Source organism: Mobula birostris, chromosome 14, assembly GCF_030028105.1.
Source record: "Mobula birostris isolate sMobBir1 chromosome 14, sMobBir1.hap1, whole genome shotgun sequence".
In the NCBI taxonomy this organism is placed as follows: Eukaryota; Metazoa; Chordata; class Chondrichthyes; order Myliobatiformes; family Myliobatidae; genus Mobula; species Mobula birostris.
Genome location: NC_092383.1, coordinates 14608374 through 14626041, shown reverse-complemented (window position 1 = coordinate 14626041; position 17668 = coordinate 14608374).

Below are 17668 nucleotides of genomic sequence, written 5' to 3'. Positions count from 1 at the left end.
GGGTTCAATTTGTAATTTAACGTTAGATCTACGTATATACAGTGCCTTTCACTGCCTAAATCTGTTGCATAGTCATTTCCAATCACTTGAATTATCTCAGAAAGCCTCCAGAGATATACTGCTCATATTATAACACGTTTGCGGAGCTAATCCTTTAACTACTAAAAAAAAAGAAAATATTAGCATCGATATTTTAAATAGGGAATAAACCGTTTCAGATAGTTTATTAGAATTGTATGTTAATAGTTAAATACATAAGTCTAATATATACCTAATTAAAATTTAGAAAGACAGTATCAAATAGGACAAACTATTTATAACTGAGTCTGCTTTCTTTAAAAAAAAGGACATAGGTTTGAATTTCTTGTATTGTTTAGAGTGATAGCTTAAGTCCCTTTACCTAGCGTGGTCATCCTGACACACCATATTTCGGTTTCACAATTCTGAAATATGGTTTCGACTTCTATAAGGCAACCGTAGATTTTACTACAAGATAACTATTCCTCTTAATTTTGTTGCAGGTTTCTAGTGTTCAACCATCTTGGATCCGTGAATATTTGGCAATTATTTAAATGAAATAGGCTTAACCACAAAAAGGAATTAGTGTAATTATACTTTCTGAACAATCCCAGTTTTATATTTTTCCCATTAAATTGGGGACCCATAATATATTGCAAGGTTCAAGTATCTTACAATTTGATTAAAAATATAATTTTGTATTTGTAATTTGGACTGAACACTCAGCAGAGACGCCTGTTGTAGTGATTATCCTCTCCACTCGGGGTCGCTCGTCTCCATCATTTTGGTTCCTAGTTTCAGAAAGGCACCACACTTCTTGATTTTAATCTGCAAACATGCAAATTCTGGCTCCATTTTATAATTACTGTATACGGACCCTACCCCAAACTCACCCTCTCATTTTAACACGCAGTGGAATGAACAACGGACGGGACTGATTGTAAATCCCCGTGTTTCCAGATTTGGCTTTTTTATTTTACCCAATTAAGATCAACGCGGATCTCCACAAATGTACCATGTTTCTTTTTTCCTCGAGCACCCTAGAACACATATACTGTATAAAAAAAGACCAAAATCCGAAGCGTCACAATCGTGTATTAAAAAAAAGTTTGCGAGTACTTTAAGAAATCTATTCTGAAGGCAAACACGCCTGCTATAATTATTTATGTAAAATAACTAGATTATTAAACGAACAGATTTTTAGTGCGTTTCGCAACTCCGTCACTCCCTCGCCCAGCTGGTCTTATATTTGATTGGATGTCCGAGTGGAGTTATAGTAAATTGTTGCAAGTTCACCCAGTCCGTTCTGGACACGGATTAAAACAATTCGTCGCACCTACACAACACTGCTCTATGTATCCAGCAAACTAATTTGATAAAAGGCAGAAATGTTTATCTTCACAAATGACTGGTTGGAAATGGGCATATTTCCTGTTTTTGTTTTGACGATGAGAGTCTTACTTTGTATGTGCCCTCTGTCCTGGTTTTAAGTAGCCATGATATTTCTCTCTCCATTCTTTTATCTTTGTGCGCCCTTTGAACGAAATCCGCACATATCTGCAATTTGACCGTTTCCCCCTGTTTCGGGATTCTGAATTAAACACATGACTTGCTTTATTTAAGCAATTGTTCCATATTTCTACAAACGTACCGAACAAGATCACGGATTCCAAAATAATTGCAGGAATAAGTGCGGGTAATATGCTGTATTTTATCAAGCAAGGAAACAGTTGAAACACAATTTACTTAATTCCAAAGGAGGAAATCGTGAAAATGCTCAAATGTCAATCGTTGGGGTAACGTTTCACGGAATCAGATGAAGAAAACAAACTTGAGATAAAGCACTCCATCATTTTAACTTAACAAGTTTGTAATTAAGAGCCACAACAATAGTAATAGAGACTGTTTATAGAACCCTAAATAACACAATGTAAACAAAACGAGCGGATTCCCATTCATCTTTAAAGATTCCACAGTAGTAGAGGCACAAAACAGGGGCCAAGGTCAAGGATCTTATTATAACCGTTTAACCACTGCCTCTCGCACAGAGAATTGAATTCGCCCTTTGGCACAAGGGCTCTGAGGAAATAGTCTATTTCTGAGTGCGCGGGAGGGTAGGATGGGGGCGAAGGATGGCAATATAAATTAAGAGAAATAAGATTGTGAGGTCCCAATGATATTATGAATGGGAACGGCTTGTGTGTAAGTCCTCACAGTGGAAGAATTTTCTTAGCAAACGGTCAGTGTGGAATATTTCTGCTTTAATAAGCACTTCATAAAAACTGCAATTACAGCTGTGTTTAATCGTAGAATCATATGTTTCTACACGTGTAACAACAGCAAAAAATTCTAATCCCCAATTGAATCTTTAAACTGATTTTGATGCACCTGAAATTTACTATTACTTACAAATTCTTTCTGAAATAAAACCCAAGCGAACATGAATTGTGCAAGTATTTTAACGTGGCCCGTTTATTTCAACTGGAATGGTATTAAATGATTTGCTCGAAGTAAGCAGACAAGCATTCCTCAAAGAACAACCGGATATAACTGAACTGCTTTTATAAAAATGTGTTCAAAAATATTCAGGTTTAGCATTGAGGATTATTCTTCTTTGCAATAGAGTGAAATAATTGTTTTAATCATAAGAATAAAGTCATTGTCAACACGAAACCATTGTTGGAAAATATCATTACTTTTAATAAGCACTGCTTAAAATAATATTTAAAGCTTTGTGAAGATCAGTTTAAAGGCAATAATTGTAATTAAACTTCTCATTTTTTCTCGATGATAATATGCATATGCTGAAATTCTTAAATGTTTTAAATCCCGGATATTTAAGGTTTGCGTATCAGAGTCAGTTATGTCTAACGCGCCTGTGTTCCATTCAAAACATGCTTTCAACGATATACAGCTTATGGTAAGCGAAAAATTCTTTCCACCTTTAAACTTGTAATTTTAAAATCTGTAATCGCCAAAGATAAATTAAAAGCCGCCAGAGAGAGAGAGGACGAGCGGGAAAGAGAGAAGGGGGCCGATTCGCAATCTACCTTGCTGGAAATATTCGAATCGGAAGGATTAGCAGTGCGAACAATCTGACACAGAATACAGCAACCCATTTACATGCAACATATGGTAGGACAAAAAAGGAGACTTGTTTAACGGCTTAAATCCCGATGTCCAAGTTCCGAGATGTTAAATATTCAATAGCATTGGACCTTGCTTTTTTTTAATGTTGGTTTTGTCTTACTTACGGGAGATTGACATTAATTTACCTCCGTCCGTCCCCTGATGTGGGAATATTATGGCGAGTTTGCAAAACTACACTTTTTAAACTGTAAGCGCTCTAATGTTCTTCGTATTTTGGAACTAGTTTGGGTCTCGGAGGCGCATCACACAGCCACTCACACCCGCACACAGCTAACCCTTGTCTTAAAAAGTGTTAAACATGAAGTTTGCTTTCTGGCAGATAATCTTCAGATCCAGAACCGTTCTGACTAAGAACATTACATTCACAGGACCGAGAATTTGCGCACAGGTATATGCGCCTGCATGCGAGCTCTTTAGACAAATAATTACTTCGTTCTTTCGAACGTATACAACACAACTCCCTGTCACCAACAAGAGGGACTTTGCATATTCGCATATGTAGATAGACCTCCAATAACTCCCATGTATCTGTGAGAGAGACACAGAGAGCCATTTTATCTGAAGTCACGGAGACAGGGGATCTCCCACAACTTGCATTTCGAGGGAATTATTGGGAAACAGTACCAATTTGAAGAAAGAATTTCGAATGAATGTCATTTTTTCCCCATCTGCGCGTTTTAAATGCATTTATTATATTACAATTATACCAGTTCAGACTGAGCAGCGCGAATTCAGGCTGACTGGCTGTGGTCTTGCTAGATGGGATTAACGTGATGTCTAATACTAAAGGGATATGTATTTCGACCTTGTAGAGAAAAATTAATGGAAGTGAGAAAATTCTGTTTTTTTTCTATGAAAATCCTTTGCTCCACAACGTTACATAGCGTACGTACGTCTCACGTTGGTTCAACGTCCCTTTTGAAGTGTTGGACTCCCTGGTAAATGTTTAAACCATTGATACTGAAATGTGTTATATACATATATATACATACATACATAATATAATATATATAATATATATTCTTTCTGGTTGCCGTTGCAATCGGCGCACGAGGACCTTTGGAATAATTGCGCAGAATTAAGGGGAGAATGAAGTGGTTGGTGCACTTTGTAGGTGACGTAGAAGCGACGTGAGTAGGCTTTGCCCCCCAGTGACACATGCAGAAATGCCTGTGTGACATCTCCTGTTCTTCTTCAACGCTCATCATTCTCTCGCCAACCCTGTTTCCGAACAGGAGCCCGTGGAGAGATCGAGAGAGAGGATGAGAGAGAGAGAGAGAGAGAGGGGGGGAGAGAGAGAGAGAGAGAGAGAGAGAGAGAGAGAGAGAGAGAGAGAGAGAGAGAGAGAGAGAACGAGAGAGAGAGAGCAAGTGAGTGAGAGAGGAGAGAGGGGGGGGGAGAGAGAGAGGGTGTGTGTGTGTGTGTGAGAGAGAGAGAGAGAGAGAGAGACAGCAAAAAAGGGCGATAAGGCTCCCTAAGAACAAGCGCACCTCCCCCTCCAGGAGAAGGAGAGCGAACGGCAGACAACTCACACACATCGCAGGCTGGTTTGGAATGTAGGAACCGTCAGCTCAAGGTAACAGAACGCTGCTCCCCAAGAACCGTTTGACTGAACCCAAAGCGCGCAACACACACGCACACACACAAAGATACTTAGTTAATTGGACGGGCGATTGGACGGATAAAAAATGGTCAGATTGCGGAGCCAACCCCCTCCCTCTCTTGCCCGAAATTCTGATTCGAACTGAGAGTATGTAAAACAATACGCTTTTTTAAAAAAAATGTTCTTTTAATTTACTGAACTTGTTTTTCTCCGAAGGAACAGCGCACCTGATATAAGTGAACCTAATTTACCGCGGTTATTTTAATATTGTGGAATTTTATGAAAAACGCTTCATTCTCTCGTCCAGACCGGACTGGTACATAAATCATTTTGTTCGGCGGAGTGTGCAGAACGCCTTGATGTCGACTTTATTGAAACGCTGCTAAAAATGAAGTCTATGGTTTGGAGGGCGGACAATGGGTACCCCGATGTGACAGGAACAAAGAATTTGGATGTTGTTGAGTTTCAGGACACGTTCGCCCGCTTCGGTGGCGAAGGCAAGGGAAAAAAATGCAATTGAGTAGCCTGTCGCCTCCTCCAATCTGGTGTGTGAGAAAATGTTGGGGGCTAAAGTTGGTTTGGCGTGGTTATTTCAGGAGTAATGAAGCAAATATAATTCAATAGGAAATGTAGGATCGGTGATAAGCAAACGGCACAAGTTGGGCACTGAAATTAATTAGGGAAAATCAACTCTCAGAAAACTTATAATCTTAAGAATTTTTTGAAACTAAAATATTAAAAGGAAGAGTTTGATTGAATTGAATCTGATTACAAATGCTTTAGGTATTCAACTGAACGTTTTTATTCTTTTATTTATAACAGGCATTAGATTAAAATATAATTCGCGTAATCCTTCCTGTCTATATAATACTTATAAACGTAGAATTGTATTTATGTTGTAAATTTATTTCAGGTATAAAAGAATTTGTATTTTTTTACAGTAAAGGTAACCTAAACCAGTGATGGTATTTTGCAGTTTGAGTCTGATTAGAGAGAGAGATAGATAGATAAACGTATAGATAGACAGAGGGAGGAAGGGAAAGGGGGGAGAGAGAGAGAAATGGATGCTGAAATGAGCAGAGACGGTGGGATGGTGAGTGGTAATGAACTTGGGCTGTCTGCTATCAGATTGATAGTCTCTCCTGCTGTCAAGTTCATGTGTCGGTCCCTTCCCCGCTGCTCCTGCCCGTTTGTGGACCACGGGAGGCGGCAACCTTCCGCCCTGGCAACAACACCCCAGACAAGGGCGAGAGACTCCTGTCTCTCCATTCAGAGCGATTTGAACTCGCCAGCCCAGACCCTTCATTAGATTGCAAAGTACAATTAAATACAAAAAGAAAGTTTACAAGAGAGCTCGGTTTTTCTCCCCTTGTGGATCAGGGGTGCGATTTTATACACCTAATTGAGTTACAAGACTCAGTAAGTAAATAATTTATATTAACCGAGTAGCCGCAATCATTTTAGACATTTGACATTTGATTTCGCAATGGAACACATTTTGATCACAATATGTGAGGGTTAAAATATATTTAGTAAATTTTGACTTCTGCAAAATTTTAGGCAAGAGAGGAGAGAAAACGTGGATTGTCAAAATACGAAGAAAACCTATACCGTTTGTGACATAGGTGAATATAAACCTCCCGTGTTGCGTGCTGTGAGAAGCCGATTGCTGCCTGTACAGTTATTAGAGCGCGCTAGCTGAACTCGATGGGAGACGAATTCCGGGGGCAAATGAGCTGAGAGAAACTGTCTTATTTAATACTGGCCCGTTAAAGTGATCATTAAGGAGAAGGATTTGGTGGGAAGTCATTCCTGTTGTGTTGGGATTTCAGCACCAAGACCCACCCCCCTCCTCTTCCTCTTCACCAACAACCCAAGAGCTGGATGGTTGCAGTCTGTAGGTTATTGCTGGAGCTGACGTCAGCGCGGGGCTGCGCAAGAAGAAGGTTGAGGCTGGAGATTGGAGAGATTTGGAGAGACGCAGCCAGAGACACCAGACGCAGATCAAGAGGCAGGTCTCACATCGACGGGTAGGTACAGGTCAAGAGGGACGAAGAATGCTCCTCGTCAGCATCCCCCCACCCCCCTGATCGCTGGCATTTGAAATATAGTCATCAGTATCCACAAGGAATAGGATCTATATTTTGCGAGCGACCATTTGCTGGTACAAGGCGAGCTTCTACCGAAATCCTCGCTGCCGTGCGGTGCCGTGCCGGGCTGGGACCGAATCTTCCATTTCGCCGGGTCCTCTGTGCAAATATCGATGCGCTTTCCGCCTAAAGTTTGAGGGATTAATCTGTGCCAAAGAGGAAACGACCTCGCATTAAACAGGCAGGTTCAAAGTTAGAGCAGCGACTGGACATGTGTTCGTGTAATAGGCCGAGGAAGCGTCGTTAAACTTGGTTGTCTTTCGCTTGACCCGTCCTGGGGTCATTATTTATGGTAACGAGGCGGATGAGGCACCTTTTTATTGTTTCATCACCCCATCCCTCCCCTCCTTCCCCTCCGCCCTGTGGGAGGGGGAGGAGGTGTGGAGGGGATTAGGGCAAGGCCACGGTTATCGGCGGCTCTCTATTCTTCTCGGCGCTGACGCTGCAGTTCACGGCCAAGTCTGTGCACAAGATGGGATGGCAGTCACCTTCCGTACTAGCCCCCCCCCCCCCGCACCACTACTCAGCAACACCCCACCCCTTCCTAAACCATTCTTGTGCTCATTATAAGAGACGGGCTGACCGTATTATTCCAATTTATACAACTCGTCTCCTTCCAGCTGGTTCCTCCTTCGGAATTCCTAAAAGGAAATCGACGTGGGGAGGGTCAGTTTATTCCAGGATGGGATTCGCTTAACGCCAATTAGATAGAGGTATAATTTTGTTTTAAGTGTCCGCGGGCCTCGGGGATGAAGGCGATGCTGGGTCCGGGCGAATCTAAGGTCTTCATTTGGAATTAATCGCTGTTGGGTTATTGTACGCTGTGAGTTATAATCCGACCCTACTTGCTTGCTAATTTTAGTTTGTTCTCTATTTTGTTACATGTTTATTTTAGCTGAATTGTTCTAAGTGATTTGATTTTTCTCTTGCGGCAAAGATTTTGCGTATGTTGTGGCCGCTTCCAGATACTAAACCTAACACCAGTGTAAAGGGGAAGTAAATACGCTATTTTAGTGCGTGTGTGTGTGAAACCATTTGATTTGAAATTGAACTAAAGTGTACTTGACTGTTAATTGGAACAGACAGGGCACGCTAATAGTTATATACTGCTTACATTTCAGCCAAGTTAAGATGAACAAGGGGCCGCTCGGAGGAAATTGGCTTGTTACTATTAGCTATAAATAATGGAAGGGCGCTATATTTTACAATCCTGGCTGATAACATTTTTGAGCCAATTTCTGGTGAGGTTTACATATATTTAGTAGTTGTTGGGAGCAAGAAAATCACGCGTTAAAGCAATTAAAAGCCAAATCATTAAGGGCATTTAAAAGTGTGGTTTACATGAGGATTACTAAAAATAACTTGTAATATTTATCAACAAAGTCCGTCAGACATAATGTTCGGACAAAGGGGACTGTGTTTATTTCTCGACGTGATTGTGTGAACTGATTGCTGTGTTGCTAAATCTGAAAAACTCCTTGGCAAATATATAACATACGTTGCTTGGAAATAGCAGGGTTTAAAGGCAAAACTTTGTTAGCAGTGGAGCGAATCTTGATTTCTTGTGAGCATTGCTGTAAACAAATAACCCGGGTAAAGGGGACGTTTGTTTCAGACGCCTCTGTTGAGTGGAGGTTGAGTGCAATGGATCTCTAAACTATTTGTCCATCCACTACATTATTGCGTGGAAAGTGTAAAGTGCGCGGGATCACCTGGGAGATATACCTCATACTTAACCGCACCAGAGAGGCCTATTAGTTAAAACTGCTAAGGAAGTATAGATTTTGTGTTAAGGTGAAATGTTAAATCCTCGCCGAGGCTAACTGGAAATACTCTTTACTTTAAGGAACAGAGCAATTGCAGTACCCGGGACAGCACACTTGGTTTAGATAATCACCGAGTGAGCCTACGTCTGTGATTCTGTTGTCCTATGATTCAGATTTTAGACCAAGCAACAACTACAACCTGATCTGCACTGTAAACGATTAACGTTATCTTTCTTTTTCAAAGACGAGACTGGGCAACTCAGCCCGCGCTGCGGTAGTTGGTATCAATCTTAAGAAGATGTCAATCGCCATGACATTTAACCCCGTAGAAGGCTAATCCTTTTAACACCTGACGCTGTGAAACATGACACAAGTATTCTTTATCAAACAGTTCTGTCCTGAAGGGCGAGGATAGGAGATAAGAATATTAGAACGTGTTTTCCTGGCATCATCCTTCGGTTTATAGACCTTTGTCTGCTAAAATACTCTACTGCTGTGATATTTCAATAACAGAAGGATATTTCTAATGCCATAGCCACATATTATACCCATATATCTTTGCAGACACCCATGTGTTCACATATTATAAATATAGGTTATAGATCTGTTAAAGAATATGGATTATCTCCATGCATGTTCTTAACTATGTATATGGATTATATATGCACCTCCACGCGCACATATCTTTGAAGATTATGTACCATTACCATACAGTACAGATTAATGTAGCATGTTACAACCGTGCACACATAACACTTCTACACATATATGCGTATGGAATAAGTTGCCTTAATTTTCTTCAAACATGCACTCACTTTGCCTGGTATATATTTTTATGCTAAGTGTTAATGGTTCTTAAGACATATCTTTCTTCAAACTGATTCCATTCATGAATAATAAATTCCAATAAATTTACTTCATGTAATAACCGCCTTTTGGAGTACCTAACGGTGTAATATTGTCTTTAAAATCTCTCTGTTATTAAATAACGAGTTACACTTATATGGCACCTTTAATGATATCAGAACACCCCAAAGCGCTTTGCAGCCAATGAAGTACTTTTGAAGTATGTTCACAATGGTGTTGGGAGGAATATTAATTTAGTAAACCATCGCATTATCTGAACAATAAGGCGCCCTTGCTATGGCAAAAGGGGCTTTTCTTAAACAAATGTTGCATAATGAATTAATTTTTATTAGACATTATTCTGCAATTGGCACGCCAGATTTGACTGAGATAACACGCTCAGTTTTTTTTTTGGGCAGATGAATTTTATCTAAAACAGTTAGTGCAATGTTCTGTAATGAGAGTAACATCATAAAGGGCGGTACAGCAATTCTACACCCAAGTACAGTCTTCTTACTTTTTGTCTTTGTTCAATGTACATATTTCACATATGGACTCAAAAACGTTCTAGTTATCTTTATTATGTCGCCTCAATTTTTCATATCAATATATTTCTAACCTCCAAATTAAGCCCACATATTATTATCAAAATGCATGTTACACGTGCATCATGACACACGCTGCTTTTGAAGTCTTTACGGTAGAACCCCCCCCCCAAAAAAAAAGAAATCCCAATTTTTTTTACGAATGAATGTCAATCGCGTGATAGATACAATAAAAATAAATATTAAGGCCATGTTGAAACTGTTACAATAAAAATCCCGAGAATTTTAATATTCGCTTGGCTGTGCAGCACATTGCATTGAATGGCATTAAATTACATAGAAAATTTGATTTTTTAAATCAGCCATTCAGTATCTAATCCACTGCATTCAAAACTATTTAGATTCTCAATGTGGCTGTCAAACAGTGTAAAAACTTCGACTATTTTTAACAGCTTTAACATAGTGGACGAAATTATTCCTTTTCATTAAGATCGTACAATCGTGGAAAAAAGTGACTGGATTCGAATTGTGCACTTTAAAAACTACAAAGAAAACGGGTTGCGATAAATGCCTGAAATTAGCTATGAAATGCCCACCGCTTGTCTTTGTTAAAAAAGTTGCACTTTGTAAGCTGTAACCGTAAATAATGGGAATTCTAATTTCTGTAGCCCATGAAAAGTCTCATTTGAAATTGCGAAAGTATATCACTGTTCGATTCTTTTCCTTTTGAAGGGTTTAAACTGATCTAAACAGCCTTGGATGGGGTGGGATGTGCAAATTGTTTCAAGAGGTGTTGACTTCAGGGAAGGGTGCATTTGTTTAACTTGAAGTATCATAGATGATGTGTTCGCCTTTTCCAGGTTCACTCTGTTTTATTTTAGCAGCTGATCTCATGGCATTGGCTTTAGAGATTGCTCTGTGACGAACTTTAGAATTTTTATTTGGTGGAAAAAAAGTTTCCAGGTATTCGGGTGAAACTATAAAGAAAACGACACAGTATTTGATATCTATTGAATCAGTCTATGTTAGTTCTTTGGGTATAAGGATTGTAAAGTTTCTGAAATAACTCTTACCAATTGCAGTTAAACCCATCATTTTCAGAATTTGATTTTTTAATCATGCTTCAAAAATGATTAAAATCCAACCACTGCAAAAAATATCAATGTGGATCGATTCTCGTTAGAAATGACTCCTCCACAATTAGGTTAAGATACCCAATTGAAAGCAGAACTGGGATATTCTCATCTATAGCCACAGGACCGTTATCTCGACGCAAGGGAGCCGCATCAAAAAGTTCCAGACTATTCTGTTTGAATTATTTCCACCCGCCCGTATCCTGAAAACAAATTTAAATCGAAGCGATCTGTTTTGTTGAACCGTCCCTTCCTAAAATACTTGTCTCAAACAATTCGAGGCAAACGAGTTCGGATTTAGACATCAATGGAACAAATCAGTATAATCGGATTTGAACAGTGGGCGTCATCCACAGAATATATTAAAATATCTTTAGTAATTGTAGCAACCAGATGGACCCTTTCTTAAAAAAAAGGATAATTTTATTAAGATTTATTTCTTTCCAATAAAATGATCATCAAACATGAAAAAAATCAGGATGATAATCTACGTTCATTTTGTGGGATATATTGGAAATGACTGGAGTATTAAAAGAGTCATTGAGGAGATCTGTTACACCGAGGAGTTTTCTTGTACGAATTTTTAATGCTTCCGAATTCCTTAAATTCGAAACATTAAACTTAGTTTTGAAGGCGAGAGCGGACAAGCTATTTTTGGGGGGAACAACAAAATGGGCTAGATGAATGAACAATCGATAACGTGCTCAAAGACTTGCACTTCGGAGCCTCGACCTAGGGGAGATTGTTGTGGTGGGTGGGGTCTTACTCGAGTTACTCTCTTCCGCCTAAAATAGAACAATGCTATTTAGCCACACTCAATTTAATAAAACTTGTTTTAATTCCAATTATAAATGTTGTGGCATTTCCGTGAGTTAGGTTAAGACGAAGAAACAAAATAATTCAAGTACAGCAATGTGTATGATTCACGGAAAATTATTCTTCGATTATACCTAGGTGTGTTTATTTTTCTTCTGGGCGTAGGGTGTCCGAAAATAAAAATAATCCAAAATTCCAATCATCAATCTAAAGTGAGATTAAATTTTAAATTAAGACAGATGCACGAATCGATTAAAGATAACGAAAGAGTACATTATTCCCTTTCCCCCAGGCATGAAAACACAAAAGCTGCTTTGACTTTCTGTGCTTCATTGTATATAAATGGAATGCTTATATACATATCGTGGAAAATGCCTATTGAAAATATAGTTCAGTATGCATTGAGGTTATTAATAAGTCTACCAAATAATATACTAAAGTTAAATGTATGTATATATCACAGACAAATTTGAAACAACTGTTCCATTCCTCTCATTGTGTACGTATAGAGGTTAATTAATACCAAAGATACTATCTTATTTGCCTTTTGTAATTCTCCACAAATTTCAAACGAATCTCAGAAATCCGCTCCTTCTTTTCCTACTTTAATGCTGGATCCTAAACTGTTCAAGCATTCTTTCGGCCAGGTTAAGACCTGGACGATAGACAGAGTTGGCAAAGGCTATGACGCAAGAAGTCCTGGTTGTTTGCGATTAATCCCTTACCTATATTTAGAATATTTGACGTTTTGTTGTTGTCGAGCCTTGAAACAAAATTAAGCGAGTCCTATCACCCAATCACTAATCCCATTTTAACCCCAGACACCTAATATTCAGAATGATATAATTATCAATCGTAAACATTTCCCCTATAAACCCACTGCTTATGTGGCCGTAATTTTCAAATTATTATTTCAACAATAAAAGCTCCCACTTCCATCTTTATATGTCATATTAACAACAGTGCACAGGAATTTTAACATGAATTAATTTTTTTAAAATTCACATTTGTCTGGATATCCATTTTGGCCAAGATCTGTGTATTTGTTATTCTTACTTTACCCCCATTTTGGATCTAGTTTCCACGTGATTATGGAAATCAGCGAATATTTGCAGAGAAGCAAAAAAAATACTGGCGATGAATCGGGGTCAGTGTGTTTGGTTTTTTTTAACAAAATGACGTGGAGCTCATTATTAAAAGGCGGCCTAGGAATATGCAAATAGGGTGGAATTGACGGCATTCGATTTGGCCTTTCATTTCGTGTACTTTTCCGCTGGTTTAAATTGTGGTCGATGCTATCCCGGATTGATAAACAGACCAGGTTGACTTTGTGACAGAAATGGAGGTTATTTACTCAGGATTAAAATGAATACTGAGTACATGGCTCGTGGCTTATACTGTACTGTAGTTTGACTACTTTTAGGGGTAAACTTTTTTTATATGTAGCCGTGCTCTAGGGATTCTGCAGGGAATCCGAGCCTGCGCTCTAATTGCCGACCATGTATAATGAGCCTGTTCATTTGCCAGTAAAGTCCAATTTGCCAATCGAATCCTGGAACTTTCTGCTGCCATAGGGAGAAGTCGTGAGAAGGAATGAAACGAACGGCGGGGACTCCCCCCGGCAAAAAAACCTTCCATTTTATGAACTATAAAATATGCGAATTAGATGACATTTCGGCAATTAATTAAAATGTCTATTTTTTAAATCCAAGAAAAACGATGATCTTGTCTTGCTCCAATTCAGCACCAGTTTGAAACCGACTAGTTCCTCGCAAACTTGAATAGGAATCAATCAATCTACTTTGATTTACAAACGTTTGTATTTTGCGGAAATCAACAATTGTTGGAAGTGGGACTTGTGCTAAATGTTTTTTGACTAATCAGCTAATAAATAATCAAAAGTACGTGCGTCTATAGCTGGATTAGAGCAAGAACTTTATTTAATATTCTAAGAAGATTCGGGTTTAATTTGAAATCTCCCTCCACTGGACGTTGGCTCCTGATTGGTTAGGGATACATTTTTAACATTGTAATTGTAGAATTTCTTTGTGAATTCTCATTCGCTATGTTTATGTCTTTGGGAGATCACTTTAATCGGACATCACTTTAGATCCAAGACTCAAAATACTGAATTGCGACAGACACAATTTGAACTAGAGGTAGTATATGAAACCCAAAAAAAGGCGGGAAAACTTTGTGATTTGAATATAGCTGGTGGAAAACAGCGATTGGTTGCCGCTGTAGTTCCGTCACCACTGAAAGACCAATTAGCATGTCAATAGCAGTGGATCTTGTGCGTGGGCGTGTGTGTGTAAGTGTGTGTGTGTGTGTGTGTGTGTGTGTGTGTGTGTGTGTGTGTGTGTGTGTGTGTGTGTATGTGTGTGTGTGTGTGTGTGTGTGTGTGTGTGTGTGTGTGAGAGAGAGAGAGAGAGAGAGAGAGTGAGAGAGGAAGACGGAGCGCTCAATCTTGGCTGTGGGAGAGTCAGGTCAGATTAAGGATTGAATGAAAAAAAATGTTTAAGATCTATTCGTGCGAAGCGTCTTCCTTCCGATCCCGTAGAAATGCAAAATCCCCGGTGTGTCGAGCTCGCAGAGGGAGAGCCACCAATTGCGCGTTGCTGATATTTTCTCTTCCTTCTTTGATGACAGATGGAAAATTTCTTTTTGACCCCTCTTCCACCGCCTGAGATGTGGAGCGGAAGTTGGCTGCTGTCTTTGGTTATCTAGCTGTATGAGTATTGATGATCTATCATAAAGCTAGATAACCGAAAGTAGAATCCACTTCCACAGCTTCGAGGAGCAAGAGCGAACAAAAGATGACCAAAATGCAAAGAGTCAGTAGAGAAAACTCGTGGTCACAGTCATCAGATCGACTAGAGACAATACCATTAAAACAGGCCGCGAAACGACGTGAGTAACCTCCCTTTCTATAAGATGAACATCTCTTAACTTTATGTCTCCCCATTGCAGAGACGTATTGCTGATTATTATTTTAACGTTAATTGACATGCCAGTTTAACTCATTTCGAAGCAGGACAGCCGAGTTTACGCAGGAATAAAATGTTAAATCGGTTTTCCCTTTCCCTTTCATCCTATTACATCAAGGCAGCACATTGCCTAGACGTCTTAAAGTCTGTTGTGCAAATCTCAGGGTTTTTAGTGATCATTTAATGCGAGCCGTTGGCGAAAGACAGCCATTTAGCGTAAATAGATTAAACATTCCTTTATTAGATTACACTCAAAACCCAACCGGCGCGGAATGTGCAGGCTGATTAGCATTCCAGACTTTTTGATTGGGTTTGAGGTTGGCCCCTTTAAGAGGTCAAGTTCTCGATAATTTGGTCACTTTTCAGGCTACGGTGGCAGCTGTTTGCTGTTGGCCTCTACGTATCCAGGAACGGTGAAGTGGAGCAGAAATAACGCTAACTTTTCTTTATTTTCGCGTGGAGGGAGGCGGGGGCTGCCGGGGGCCCTCACTCCCATTTCCAACACAGACGGACCACATTGGGAGCTCCCCATTCAGACCCGCCAGTGACATGGTTCTGAATTCTAATGAGATGTCCACTTTGCGACGAGGAGTCCTCGCTCTGTCTCACTTTCGTCCCCTTGTTTTCTCAACCCTACCCTCCCCCGGACCCAAAACACAACACTTCCAAGTGCCTCTGGTGTCTACCGACTCCCGCGAGGAATATAGTTCATCGCCACCGTTCGCTTACAGTCAAAATTTGGCTCTTGCGATTAACATACACTGTATGCGCATAGGAAATAAATTTGAGGATTTTGATTTTCAATTATTTTAAATTGAAATGGAATATTAAACATTCTTCTTGAAATACAACGCTGACCAAGCAATCGTAAAATTACAAAGTATTTTAACATTTTAAAAATTTAATACATGCATATAAATATTTACTCAGTAAATCGTTTCAAGTAGATTATTTTCCCAAGGCCGAACAGTATTAAGGAATTCGTGTCATGAAATCATTCCACTATAGAGATGGTACAAAATTGAGTTGAAACGTAAATAATTTTGTCATCAAGTTGCATATTTCAGGGAGTGTTTTATTTTTGTTGTAGTTATTCACAGGGTTGCGGGGTGGTGGGAATGATCTTTGATAGAGCGTTTGGCTCCGGGGCTGGAACCCGTAAATAATGAAGACTCTGGGACAGGTTGCCCTTCTAATAGCGGGAGGCCAGGATTCCTCTCGGCCAGTCGGCATAACTCCAGTCAAAAAGAATCTTGAAAATGATAGAAAGATTCACTATGTAGTCACCTGTCTATTCCCTTAACCCGGGGAATTCTGATTGAAGACCCCCCCCCCACCCGAAGTGGACGCGGAGAGGATGTCTGCTATAGTGGGGGAGTGTAGGACCAGGTGAGACAGCCTCAGAATACCAGAACGTCCCTTTAGAACAGAGATGAGGAGGAAGTTCTTTAACTAGAGGGCGGTGAGACTGTAGAATTTTCATTGCCACGGTCGGAGGTGGAGGTCTAGTCATTGGATATATTTAAAGCGGAGGTCGAATAGAAAGGGCATCAAAGATTGAGGGGAGAAAGGAGGAGAATGGGGTTGAGAGGAATAATGAATCAGCCATGATTTAATGGTGGAACAGACTCGATGGGTGAACCGCCCGAGTCTGCTCCCATGTCTTACCAGCCTTCTGGTCTTATTTTTTAAATTCTACTTTAAAAGTGTACGCCAACAGGCTTTTGAATAAGCAGGCCAATTTGAGGTCTGACGACCAAGGTTTGATCCGCACAACTCGTACTTACAGGACTGAAGATCTCTCACTAAGCAGGGACATCTCTTCACCTCGCGAATAGAGAACCTATTTTTGCATACATAATAGGAGATGGGAGATGTACTAAATCTGGATGGCGTTTCGTACGCTGTTCGTTAATCCTAATTATTCCAATTCCAATCCACTGGAAACCCAGTTTCAGCACTCTATATATCATCCCACCCATCCCGTGGAACGGGTACAGGGGCTAACTTAATGAAGACATGGTAACTCTGCTGAGACAGGGACGTTGTGTGCGCAGCATTGCCTGACCTATTCCCATGTACACTGCCCTTATACAGACTTGAAATTCACTATTGCGTTGGGTGTTCATATCACCTGTGACTCGTGTGTCTGGCGGGCGCGGGTTACACCTACAAATTGCTCTTCGAAGGGCAACTATGCATTTCTAGCCAGCATTTTAAAAAATAACCTAAAATAAACATTTTTAATTTAAGTATTCAAATTGAAATGCTTTATTGCGGGTATTCGGAGAGTTTATACGTGGAAAATATCCGTAACTCTGGCTAGATCCCCGGTATCCAGCATAGGATTTCTCAAGAACCGAACCGAAGAAGCAATTGAGGTTTGACCCTCGGCTCATGCTGATCCAATATTAGTACTGCATCTTATAAGTGACTTTAGTTGTAGAACTAAAGTAGAATTGCGCCTGAGATTTAAAGCTGTTCAAAATCATATCGTGGATTTGGATTAATCGGTGGGATGTGTAACTGGCGCAAGGGTCACTCACTCTGCTGCGTTCGAACCTTGGCCTAACTATAGTTTATAAACAGAATTGGTTGTTATGTCGAATGTCAGGTGCCCAATGAGTTTTATTAGGCCAGAGCATGAAGAGCGC